The following is a 13,029-nucleotide window of genomic DNA, read 5'->3' on the forward strand; positions in this document are numbered from 1 at the left end:
TGCTTTTTATTTAAGTGTGAAATTGATGGGCTATAAAAGAAACACTCTCGGTCTTATAATATAAACTACTAGGTAGTTTATAAATACAGTAAGGAGATATGAAGATTCAGTATAAGGGCTAGTTTATACTAAGATCCTAAAAATAAATATTCTAACTTATGAATCAAAAACTACAATCAATTATTGTAATGTAAGGCAAAAAATAGACCCCGACTCTCTTTTGTCCAGTTTTGTGTCTAAGCTAGTCTACTGGTTCTCTTTACTGTTTTGTTTCCAATTTCATTGCTTTCTGATCTTTTAATTATTTTCTTCTTCTTAGGGTTCTTATACTCTTCTTTTTCTAGTTTTTTAAAGTGAAAGCTTACACAGTTGACTTGAAGTGGTTTCCCTTTTTGAGATCTTCCTTCCACCATGAGTGCTCTCTCTCTCTCTCTCTCTCTTTTTTCCATTAAGAGGTAATATGATGTTTAAGAGCTCCAGATTTGGAGCCAAACTGCCTGGGTTTGAATCCGCATTCATTCACCAGCTGTGTGATCTTGGGAAAATTGCTTATGCTCTCTGGGCTTTGGTTTTCTAATCCGTAAAATGGGTCTAAAAATACTTCTTGCCCATTTAACAGTTTGTTGTATGGAATAAGTGAGGAAAGATATCTACAGAACTGTGAAGTTCTTTGCAATGTGTGCGATTTAAGTGCTATTATTCTCCCAAGTGCCCTGAATTTATAAAATGTGTAGAGTGTCCATCAGGGATAGTCTACCTTTTGAAAAGCTAACTTTGTTTAAATAACACATTACCAGTAGCGAATAATTTATTGGGGTTTTTGTTTATTCTCCATTCCTCAATGCATCAATCAAGCATCAATGCACAATATGGGGTTGTACTTAGAGGAGGAAAATGAATTTATCCACTTATAATGTTGATGACGTCTATCACCCAGTGAAGGTATCCGTGCCAGGGTGTGCAATTTCAACCCACAGGAACTTGAAGAAGTCTCCACTGCATGCCTTTTGTATGACAAGAATTGATTCGTTATGAATTATCCTTGTTAGCTAATTAAGCTCCAGAAATTAATGCATTACTAACCTATACCTCTTCTCTTTTGAGAAGAGGTATTGATTAGTGACCTGGTGGATATATTGTTTAAACAAGGAACAACCTACAAAAGCAAATGGCTACAAGTCCAGATGCCATGCATGATTTAAACAAACAAACAAAGAAACAAACTCAAGGAGGACGTGGTTGTCAGAGATTTCCCAAGATGTAGTTTGGTTAGTTTTGTGCTGGATGTTGGGCATGTCATTTCTTCTGATAACTTCAGGCAGAAAACTGGTTGATGCTATCAGAAACCTGGACCATGTTTGAATTCGCTTGAGATTTTGTCTTGCTAAGACTGAGTTTTTCCCCACCAAAGGGTTGTGATGGCTGCGAAGGAATCCACATAGAAAATGTCTGCCACGGTTTGAAAAAGTCGTTTCATCTGCAGCTGCTCGGTAGACAGGCAACCACGCAGAGCCCACCGAGCGAAGCGCCCTCGAAGGTCACATCACGTGCACAGCCAAGATTCGTGCTTTGGTTCCAATTTTCCCCAACACATGGCATCTTCGCCTTCAGTGGGGGACTATGAGAGAAGTAGCTGGGGGTACAGAGAAGGGACGAACGGGAATTAAAACGAGGCAGGAAGTCATCCACATTCTTGAGCACTTACTCTATGCCAGGTGCTGTGCTAGGTAAGCCCACTACGTGTTATTCTCCTCTGATCAACTGAACAAAAGCAATCTTAGAAAAGCCTTTCAGGATGAACAATTATTTGAGAATTGGAGGTTGCGAAGAGGAGCTCTTTGGGACGGCCAGGATACAAGGCACTAAGATGTGTCAACGCTCATTTTGAGAGCGTTTTGACGCATCTCTTTTCCTCTCCTTTATGGGACTGCAGGGCTCTACCTCATACAGCCAGTCTTCTTCACTGCTGTGGGTGCACACAAATCTACATAGTCATGAATATATAAAGTCTGCAAAAACCTGTTACAAGATAGGTTTTAGCCGGGTTTTTTTTGTTTTGTTTTGTTTTTTTAATTTTATTTCCTTTTGCCAAGACCCAGTTTGGAAGGGAAAATACTGCTGCTTTGGTGTTTCCTCTCATTAAAAGACTCCACGGAAAAGAGTGTGCTAGAAATTTATAAACAAGTGCAGCATTATGGGTCTAATTAGCTGGAAGAATACCTGTATAAATGGAATCTGTCGGACACAATAAGCTGCCCTCCCCCCACTTATATAATAATCCTGGCTTTCAGAAGACTAATCACTACACACCATCTACACAGCATCTAATTTCCTCATCAAATTTCTCTGCTGGGTTTAGCCATGCTTGTCAACTTCCCAGCTCCCTCTTCAATAACTGGGTTTATTCTTAGTGTCTCGCCAATAAACATTCCTATGAGCAAACCCATGAAAGAATGAAGTCCAGATTTCTTTATCGCTCCCTCTTTCGGGAAGGGTTTTCTGCTCAGACTCCTGGGAAAGGTCACAGGTAATTTCGGCTGGTCACTTTAGGGTGGCAGGATTGCAGCGAGCACATTGGGGCCTTTTGTTTAAACAGCTGCCCGACCACCAAAGGTGACCACAAGCTGCAGGGAGACCGTTTAGAAAAGCGAACCGGCGATCATGGAAGCAAGTCCGCCCAATTCAGTCTCCCTTTCCGCACAAATTAAGTTGCTCATGTTCCCCGTCCGGACAAATGTGGCTTTCTGAGAGCAAACTTATCTTCCCTTTTGCTTAGGTGCTCTGCATTGTTTTGGGCTTGCAAGGCATTTTTAAGATGACTCATTGTGACAGAGAAAATTGTCATGAGTGAACTGAAAGCCAAATCCTTTTCATATTAATTTCATCCAAGGAAAGTTCATTTACATCTTTCCCGCAGAGTATCTTCAGAATCCTGCTTTGTAGAGTCTCAGAAGAGAAGTGGGCACCTAGCTAGTTGTGTAAATGTGGAACGGCTGGGTTGGCTGTTTCTAAAATAGTATTGGCGTGAGGCGCTGGAAGGATGGAATTATGTCCCCTCCACCTTCCCCAAAAAGATATGTCAGAATCCTAACCCCCAATGCCTTAGAATGTGACTTTATTTGGAGGTAGAGATGGTACAGAAGTAATCATATGAAAATGAGATCATTAGGATGGGCTCGAACCCACCTGACTTATGAAAAGGGGAAACTGGACACACACAGAGAAGTTGGCGTGATACAGCAGAGGCCAAAGATTGCCAGCAGAGGACCAGAAGCTAGGAGAGAGACATGGAGCAGCTTCTCGCTCACATACCTTAGCAAGAAGCAAGCCTGCTGCTACCAGGGTCTTGGACTTCCAGCTTCCAGAACCGTGAGACAATACGTTTCTGTGCCCCTCCGTCTGTAAGACATCGTTATGGCAGCCCTGGGAAGCTGCTTTCCTTTCCAATAATACATTCCAGGGTATTAAAAAGTAATTTTTTTAATACCTGGACCTGAAAAAGCATCCTATGCCCACAAATAAGTCAGTAGCAGCTGTAGAAGTAGAGACTAGCAAGATTCCACTATGACACAAGCTTCTTCTTGAGCAAGTTAGACTTGGCCTCTCCTTCCACCTGTTAACTACACTGCCTAAGTGTTTCACCACCCTCCAACACTAGTAAAACCCCTAAGCCAGAGTTTCACAACCTCTGTGCTATCACCATTTGGGGTCAGATGATTCTTCAGCATGGGCTGTCCTTTGCACGTTGTAGGATGCTGAGCAGTATCCTTGATCTCAACCTACTAGATGCCCATAGAGCCATCCCCCAGCGTTGGGACAAAGGCTGCGGACGGGTTCCAATATTCCACGAGAGGCAAAATCCACCACAATGGAGAATGACTGCTCCGAACACATTTTCAGGAAGCGATTGCAAACTTGTAATGAAAAAAAAAAAAAAATGTATAATTGATGTCCCCTAATCCCCAGTTTTCATGGCCTTCAGAGACTTTTTCCAAAACTTAGTAAATGAAAGCCTTGTTTTATTCACAGGCAAACCAATCCTATGCAATCTCATTTACTAGCATTTACCGAGGGCTTCTCACTGACATCCTAAGTTAGGCCGCAGGTTCCTTGCCATGTGCATCTTACTCAATTAGCCTCGGAAATCTACCTCTTTGTATCCGGGAGCTCTTACCTAAGAAATGGGTCAGTCTGGCAACCGTCATCTTCCGCTTGTCCTGAGGGTGAAAAGGAAAGTTTATGTGAATTAACATCCCTCCTCTCAAGAGGAAAGGGTGGTCTTCCGTGGCTATGGGGCATCTTGCCAAAGTCAATACTCAGTAAATATTTGTTGGATCAATGACAGCTCTTGTTCATCAAAGACAAGAAATAAAAAGTTTCAGGCAAAACATAGGACAATCTTATTATATTGGTAAGTTCATCTTTAGTGAGTGAACTTAATCTTTTCTTTTTATTCTACACTAGTTTTTATACTATATGTTTTCAATCCCGAAATATGCATTTGTCCCCCAAAAAGAAAGTTTTTCCTCTTTGTGGGGGGAGGTGGGTTTGCCTTGTGTGGAGTGTACCAGTATTTACCATCTCTGTACATTATCACAGTCTGATATTTAGATTCCGGACTCTGGATTCAGATAGACATGAGTTTGAATTCCAGATGCAACAGGGAGCAGTTTTTTGTCAGTTCCTTGTCCCAACACAGCTTCAGGTTTTTTATAATCTGTAAAATAGGAGTAATAGTACCCGATAAAATTATTATGGGATGAAATAGGGTAATGCTTGCATAACACTTAGTTTGGATAAAAGCAAAGTTACTGTTAATTATTGTTTTTAGAGCTGGACAATTTCCAAACAGATCCATTTAAATGTGTTCTTCCCCTAAATCTTTCCAAATGACCCAACTTTGTTGCTGCAGAGATACTTTCCATGGTTTTCCATGATAACAATATACAAGTGAAAGGTTTTCTAAAATAGGGGTTAGCAAACAGAGGAGCAGGCAAAAATATTTTAATCTTTGTCAGACAGTCTCCATTTCAACTACTCACCTCTCCCGTTGTAGCTTGAAGACAGCCGTAAGCACCATGTTACCAAATGAACATGGTGGTGTTGCAATAAAACTTAATTTACAAAAACAAGGGGCCAGCTGGGCTTGCCACACAGGCTGTAGTTTGCTAATGCTTATTCTAAAAAGAACAAACAGCTTTCCCTTTTCACATGTCACTACCCAGGCTTTGTGTGTTGGTGCTCCATTAAAATAATAATAATAATAATAACTCCCAATATAAACCACGTCTTATCCTCTTTCCTTAGCAATTAAACTGAGCTTATAATTTGTGAGATGAAATCAAGGCTGAAAACATCATTTCACTTCTGCTCAGGAGTACAGGTTGGGCATGCGTGCCTCCACAGATGCTCATGGGTGTGTCTGATTTAGCCCTTCTCCTGCTGACTTTATCCACAGGTGAAGATGGAGTTCCTGGGGAGACCTCCCATGATACAGGAAGCACTATGACAAGAACTTCATCTCAGACATCACAGTGGCCTTAAGGACTCAGTGCCAGGACCATCAAAAACACCTAAGATTTTGTGCCCAGTTTAGGTTTACAAGTCTTTGCTCCCCTGTGGTCCAGACTTTGAGGGTTACATAATTCAAAGAACAGAGTCCAGCTTACAAAAGTCATTTCTAAAAACAAAACAAAACAAAAACAAAAATCCTCAGTCATTTATTTCGATTTTTAATAACATTGAGGGGATCTGTAGAACAAAGTATGTCTCTTTAAAATCCCACTTTTGAAGCACCTGGGTGGCTCAGTGGTTAAGAGTCTGCCTTCAGCTCAGGTCATGATCTCAGGGTCCTAGGACCGAGCCCCACATCAGGCTCTCTGCTCAATGGGAAGCCTGCTTCCCCCTCTCCAATTTCCCCTGCTTGTGTTCTCTCTCTCTCTCTCTCTCTGCTAAATAAATAAATTTTCAAAATCTTAAAAAAAAAAAAGAAAAAACAAAATAAAATCCCACTTTTGCCTCACATCTATGTCTATGTTTAATGTAGTTTATTTTGAAAGCTTTCTTAATACCACTTGCGGTTGGACAACAACACTCAGACCAGGGACGTGAGATCCCTACTTTCATGGTCAGGATAGTCTCTGCCTGACAAATTCCCCAAAACAAAAGCCCAACCCTGGCATTTGTACCAGCTGTCATCTTCTCCTTTCTCCTTCTGGGTTGCTCATTATAAAGCCCAAATGTTAGGCTGGTAACAAAGAAAGTAGTCCAGAGAAAAAGCTAGGAACCTCGTGAATAATTAATAAATCTTATAACAAAAATAGGACGCGTCTTGATTACGATGCTGTGCTTTGAAGCCTTAAATCAGTATTCAAACAAACTTCAATCCCCTTTGAGAAATGAAAGAGTGGCTACCAACTCTAAGGCAGAGAAGAAAATGAGATGTTTGACAAGAAGAATGTAACAACCACTGCCACCATTTATAATTTGAAGTTCCTTCTAACAGGTAATTTGTGGCATCTACAGTGTGGGTACACTTTTCTCTTTCTTAGCAATACCAGTTCTGTTGATGTTCAAAATCTAGATACCATTTGTACAGAACAAAGGTGTATTCATTTTCTATGGCTGTGTAACAAAGGACCACAAACTTCGTAACAAATGACCATAAACTTAGTAGCATGAAGTGACATTCCTTTATCATTTCACAGCCTAACTGGGCTCCCTGATCAAGGTCTCAACAGACTGAAGTCAAGGTGTCAAACAGGGCTGTGAGCCCACAGAGGGCTCTGGGTTCTCTTCCGAACACCCATGGCTGTGACTCAACTCAGTGCCTTGCTGCTATAGGACCGAGTCCCGGCTTTCTTCCTGGCTGTCAGCTGGAGGTCTGTCTGTCCCAGCCCCAGAAGGGCCCTGGCATTCTTGCCATGCAGACTTCTCAGGTGCCCTCTCCTAGCATAGCACCTAATTTCAAAGAGAATCTCTCTCACAGAGAATTTTCTTTCACAGAGAATCTCTCTGACCTCAGGGAGGGCTTTAGGTTTTCTTTTAAAGGGCTTGCTTAATTAGCTCAGACCACTCCAAATAATCTCTCTTTTAATTAACTCAAGGTCAACTGATTAGGGACCTTAATGACATCTTCAAAATGCCTCCTCCTCTGCCATACATAGCACAAGGTAATCTCAGGGACGATATCTCATCATATCCACAGGTCTTACCCATACCCAGGGACAGATTCACCAGGATGTGTACCACAGGACACAGGAATCCTGGGAATCATTTTAGAATTCTACCCACCACTATGGGAGAGACTGGGATGACAACAATCCATCCCAAACTACCAAAGATGTATGCGTGTAGAAGTATGCGTGTGCGTGTGACACACTCCTATCCTTAGGAACCCACTTCTCAGCATGGGCTCCCCCAAAGTGTAAAACCCCCCACTTAAGATCCACAATGATGACACAGAGTATTTCTTGTTTATTTGTTAAGACTGCGGCATAATGGGCACCTGTGTTTCCCGCTTCCGCTCCATGAAACAAAGTGAACTCGAGATAACTCTCTTGATAGGGACGGGAACCCAGATGTGCCTTTCAGGCAATGACTTTCTCTTGCCTGGAAAACTACAAAGTGAATTTGAAACCACGGGCAACACAGTGGCAGTCACATGGATAAGATTAAAAAAAAAAAAAAAAAAAAAGAGGAAGAACAGACACATCAGGAGACTGTAAGCTGTTTTCTAAATTCAGAACCAGTGGAATATTTATGTTGGCAGCACCCCGTAACTCGCAGCAGGAGAAGATCCGACAGAATGCACTCTATACATAACCCATGCAAGCCCCAGATCAAGAGGAGAGTTATTTGCATAAACAGAATCCTAGAGACCATGTCGTCGCTGTCTTGCTCTTCCTCCTTCCTGCCTCTCTCCCTTGCAAGCCAGTGGTGTTGAGTTTCCCTGGGCTACCTTCCATGAACATCAAGGAATGCAACAGAGATGAATGTTACATTGACACCAGCAGTGCCACCACAGAAAACTGTTTGTCCACTCTTTTCATTTCTCAGTCCCAGCAAGCATCTAAAGACTTTGCACCTGTTCTAGTTAGCCCTGGCAGATGCAGTCTGTATTTATATTAATAGAATGATGTTTTCATGTTTTCATAACAAAATGGGTGTGCAGCAATTGTGGCGCTCCCTTTGGATGCTCTCACCAGCGCAGGACCGGGGGAGGGGCAGCTCTTACATAAAGTCCCAGGGCAAGGGTAAAAGACTCACAGATCCCAAGCTGAATCATCGGGACAGTTCGAGAACTTTTTCAGGGATGACCAGACTTGAGTATTGGAAATTGAATCAGATACTCGCGTAAGAGGAAAACATGCTGGATGTAGATGGGCTTTTCATGGGGGAGTTTGGAGCTATGAACTTTTTTGTATTCCATCTCCTGTTTCTGTAATTTGTGTCTTATCTCCCCAGGGTAGAGCTGAGAACTGGTGAGATCATACTTGGCTCAATTCCTGAAAGTTTGTTTTGAGTCACCAGTGTAAATATTGCCCACCCAATCTGTACATTTGCACAAATTAACTGAAACCAGCTACCCATTCCTTTCTCGTATTTGGATCTGTTGATTAACCCTGACAGCTGTAACCTCATTAGTCCAAGCTCTGGCCATAGCAAGGCAGCTGTCAAATCAGGAGGAAGTAGAAGCTGAAGTCTCCTCTACAGACCGGACATACTAAAATCTATAGGTGCTCTAAAAGGTTTCAGTTATGATTCTAATTCTAATTTATGTGGTGCAGTGGGCTTCTCCTACACCCACAACATAGGCCTGACCTCAGTTGTTGATGAAGAAAGCAGAGGGACTCTTACAAAGCAAGAACATGGGTTTTTACCTATGTAAAAACCTTCGGATCTGGATCGGTTGAAAATGGGTTTTTAGCATGCATTGTAACACAGAGACATTTTAATATATTTTAAGATATAAACTCCTAATGTATTTTTTGGCGTGAGAGATTGTGTTAGTTTTGACAAGAGGCCAACAGGGTCCTGACTATAGAAATAAGAAAGATCCTGCAGCTGGTGCTCGCTGGAAAAGTAGAGATAAAAAGCGAGGAAAGAATTAGAACACACTCCAAGAAGAATGTGGTTTCCCTAAATAGAACGTAAAGTCCTCCGAGTGAATCCTATTCTCTTCCATAAGACTCTCTGAGGAAGGGGTACAGAGGGAAAATTCTTAGTAACTATTCATTAGAACCTGAAAGTTCAGGGGAGGAGATGATTTTCCATTCACCCGTGTTGAAAAGGACAATGGGGCTGGTCAAATGCAATGTGTGAACTGCCCTTGCGGTATTCTCACTATGAGGAGATAGCATGGCGGAGCGGAAGAAGCTGTAAAGGAAAAATCTGGAGACCTCCCCTCTAGGCCCTGTTCTGCCACGGCCCACGGTCAGGGTTTTAGACCTTTGCTCTCTACAGATCTCAGTAGATTCCGTCATAAAGTGAGGAGGTTGACCTGATGATTGCAATGGCCCTGTCCATTTCTAGTGATTGAAATGACCATTTGCACAAACCCATTATCATAAGAAGTTACTCCACCATTGCCCAAGGTGGATCCAACCACAAGTTTCTCACTTGGGGGTGATTTTCTTCCACTCTTTGCAGTGCCCTTCAGGGTATTATGCAAACAGGTGCTGTCCTTTGGCACCCCCTGGTGGTGTCTATGACTGTTACATGAGCCTTCACCATGTGGCCCTTGAAAATAAGGCTTTCTGTAGGAATCCAACTGTAGGGCTCAGACTGCTCTTCACCAAAGAAAAAAGTAAATCAACACTCATTGTTGTGACATTACACTTTTTAGTCCACTGCTTTTTAGAGGCTTAGCTGAGCATGCTGATTTAAAAAAAAAAAAAAGCCGCATTAGTCAGGTACTTTATTGACATAAACACTATATAAGGGCCAGCCCACTTCAAGTTGAAAGATATACAAAATAACAAGGACTTCTACTTTCATTATTGTGAGGAAATAAGATTGCTTGTATAGGAAGTATTCAGGTATTGATTGGAAGTGTTTGCTTAGCACATGACCAATTTAAATTACCAGAAATACTAGATTAACTATATCCTGATGTTTCCTAAATATACACTGAGATAATAAGAAAGCACTGAAAGTTTACTGGGCCTTTCCTCCAATTTAAAAATCATGTACAGAGAAAATTATGAAATTCAAAAGCCAGTTAATGTGAAAAAATTAAGATGATTTTTTTGCTCTTAAATGACAGTTAAATAGATTCTAAGAATTGTGAGTCTTTAGAAATCAAATTCCATTTGACTGATCTATTTGATTGATTCTATCATAATTGATCTTCAATCATGATAATCTCCATTTAAGGTAGCAATTCCATTCTATTTCCCTGATCACATCAGCCCCCCTCTTTTTGCTCACAATTATATCCTGTTCTTTTCACTTTGAAATTTAGTAAAAAATTGTCTTTGATTTACTGTAAAAAGCAAGTAAAAACATTTTAAATTGAAGTGCCAAAAGTTATGACTACCCAAAGAAATTAAGCAAACACAGGGTAAAAGAAAATGGGAAATCTCACAAAAGTTTAATTATTCTAAATTATGTTGACTACATTGACTCTACCATGTGTTAATGCTAAGTACTTTCAAGGCTAATTCATCTCCATGTATTTAGTTTGATATGATTATAGCAACTATAACGGTTTCCAGGTAGGGTAAGGGGGAAAAAAAAAAAAAAACAGTCACAGGAAAGAGAAAAGTCAATATTCCCCTAAAGGAAAAAAACATTTCTTTGCCATGTTTACTTGACTCCTTCTGGCAAAAGACTGTTAGGAGTTGTACCACACAGTTCAACCAGAGCTTGTCTGCAGAAAAAAATAATAATAATAAAAAAATTGCATCTCAGAGATTTGGTTTGGAAAATCTGCTTTTGTTTCCAATGCCTTGTCTCTTCTCAACCACGTTTATAAGCATTTTCCAAGCTCTTTACGAGCATTCTGCCTGCCTCTCCACGCTCCTAAATATCACCCTCAACTCCTGACGGCCAGCCACGGTTTCCAGCCTTGGCCAAGGAATAAAACATTGGTTCACCTCAAAGGCTGCCATTAAATTTACCTTATTTATTGACCAGCAGGAGGTGCACCCACCTTACTGGGGTCAACGTTAGCTATAATATTGCGGAGCTCATTGGCGCCCCAGACTGCTACCCTGTTTAATGACTGTTGGGCCTCATGGGCCAGGTAAATTCTACTGTTGACATATTGGTGGCAATGCCCTTGGAACACCTTTGATCCATTAGTATACTCTCTCCATTTAGGGATGTATTTTACTGTGTGTTGAATAAAAATAACCAGATATGGAAAAGTGAAGGAAACAAAGTGAGCGCCTACTGGAAGAATAAGCCGTTTATACTTCTTTGCAGTAGATACCGGGGCCTATGAGGACATCAAGTTTCAGGAAAATAAGGCTTGGAGAATGGCACCATCTGGATAGAACCACCTCAGGTCCTCTGTTGCCCTGGAGGTGGGTGGTACTGAACGGCCCAGGACTCGGCCAGCTCACTGAAAGACCAGCTTTCACTGCTGAATGACCTTCGGGCATGCATTTCTTTGCTTTTCCTCATCATCGCTTTACCATTCTGTGAAAGTGTGAGCTTTCTTAGCACAGTGACTGTGTTTAAAACAACTTGGAAGGCTTAGATACACTGTTACCTAGTAAAGAGAGTGCCTGGACTATGGTTTATATTTTTCCATCGGCCGATAAAAGATCATACCCAATATGGGAGGGGGTTCATTTTGTTTACAAATTAAGGGCATAAAACTGTGCTAGACGGAAAAGCCTGGATATCGGAATGATCACTGTGTCCATAGACTGTCAAATGCTCTCAAGCCATGATCCCTTCCATGCTCCCATGTCCCCTGCAGAGCATGGCCTGGCCTGGGTTGACCAGGTTCAATGGTCAGGGTTTCTCAGGCTGAATGCTGATTCAGGCCTTCTCTCTCTGCTGCCAATAATAGTTGGCTGTAGTGCCAAATTTAGTGGTGGTTTCTTATGATGTGGATACCTGTCCAGCAGGGGTTGGACTGTGACCACAAGCCGTCTTCCTTAAACCACAAAATAGCTGTCAGAGGGTAACTGCTGATCGCCATTACTTGCCAGGCTCAGCAACCTCCAAGTAAGGGCCTTGCACATCCCATAGCGATTCCACTGAACGGCCCTCTCCCACCACGAAGCCAATTTTGTCAGGACGTAGAAATTCCTTGGGGGTAATGATTCAGTGTTTGAGTTTCAGTGCTTTAAAAAATAAACAGACAAAAAGCAAACAAAAATCTCCTGCTCGTCTCTCCCTTATTGATCAGGTCTTCTTATTCTGGCATTAACGATTTTCTGTTCCATGGCACTTACATATTTTACGGTCAGCCACATTCAACTTTTTTGGTCATCAGCGGGGACTAAATTTTAAAATAAAAAAAAACAAATTAGGGCACCTGGGTGGCTCAGTGGATTAAGCCGCTGCCTTCGGCTCAGGTCATGATCTCAGGGTCCTGGGATCGAGTCCCGCATTGGGCTCTCTGCTCAGCACGGAGTCTGCTTCCCTCTCTCTCTCTCTGCCTGCCTCTCCATCTACTTGTGATTTCTCTCTGTCAAATAAATAAATAAAATCTTTAAAAAAAAAAAAAAAACAAATTATACTCATGAATTGCCTTCCTGTGAGAGCTGAGAATACTTTTGAGATATTGTTCTTACGGCCTCTTCTTTTTGTAGGCTGACTCTCATCTTCCTCTCATTTTATAGAAGAAGAATGTAGGTATCTATTGTAAGCAGTACAGTGCTAAGAATGCCATACTACTTTAAAGGTAGTTCCAGGGCAGAAACAGGCAGACAAACAAGATCAGAAAGATCATGCATCGCTACAATCATTTCATGATAGGTTAAAGCCTCTATTCTTGAGTTGAGTCCAGCAGACTTGGACAATATGCTTTAGGTGAAGTGTTAACACAGACAGCAGTTTACTGTCACT

General features: G+C 41.6%; 1 long non-coding RNA gene across 2 annotated transcripts in view; it reads right to left on the reverse strand.

The window, feature by feature from the left end:
- Positions 1-804: 804 nt before the first annotated feature.
- The window catches only part of LOC131833783 (uncharacterized), a 49,305-nt gene continuing 37,080 nt past the window's right edge, over positions 805-13,029 (reverse strand). For both annotated transcript variants that reach the window (XR_009354631.1, XR_009354630.1), the window contains 5 exons: positions 4,579-4,717; positions 4,175-4,217; positions 3,784-3,914; positions 3,313-3,399; positions 805-1,633 (listed from right to left, as the gene is read on the reverse strand). This is a non-coding gene — a long non-coding RNA (uncharacterized LOC131833783). The remainder of the gene's footprint in view (positions 1,634-3,312; positions 3,400-3,783; positions 3,915-4,174; positions 4,218-4,578; positions 4,718-13,029) is intronic.

This window comes from Mustela lutreola, chromosome 6, assembly GCF_030435805.1.
Source record: "Mustela lutreola isolate mMusLut2 chromosome 6, mMusLut2.pri, whole genome shotgun sequence".
Taxonomy (NCBI): Eukaryota; Metazoa; Chordata; class Mammalia; order Carnivora; family Mustelidae; genus Mustela; species Mustela lutreola.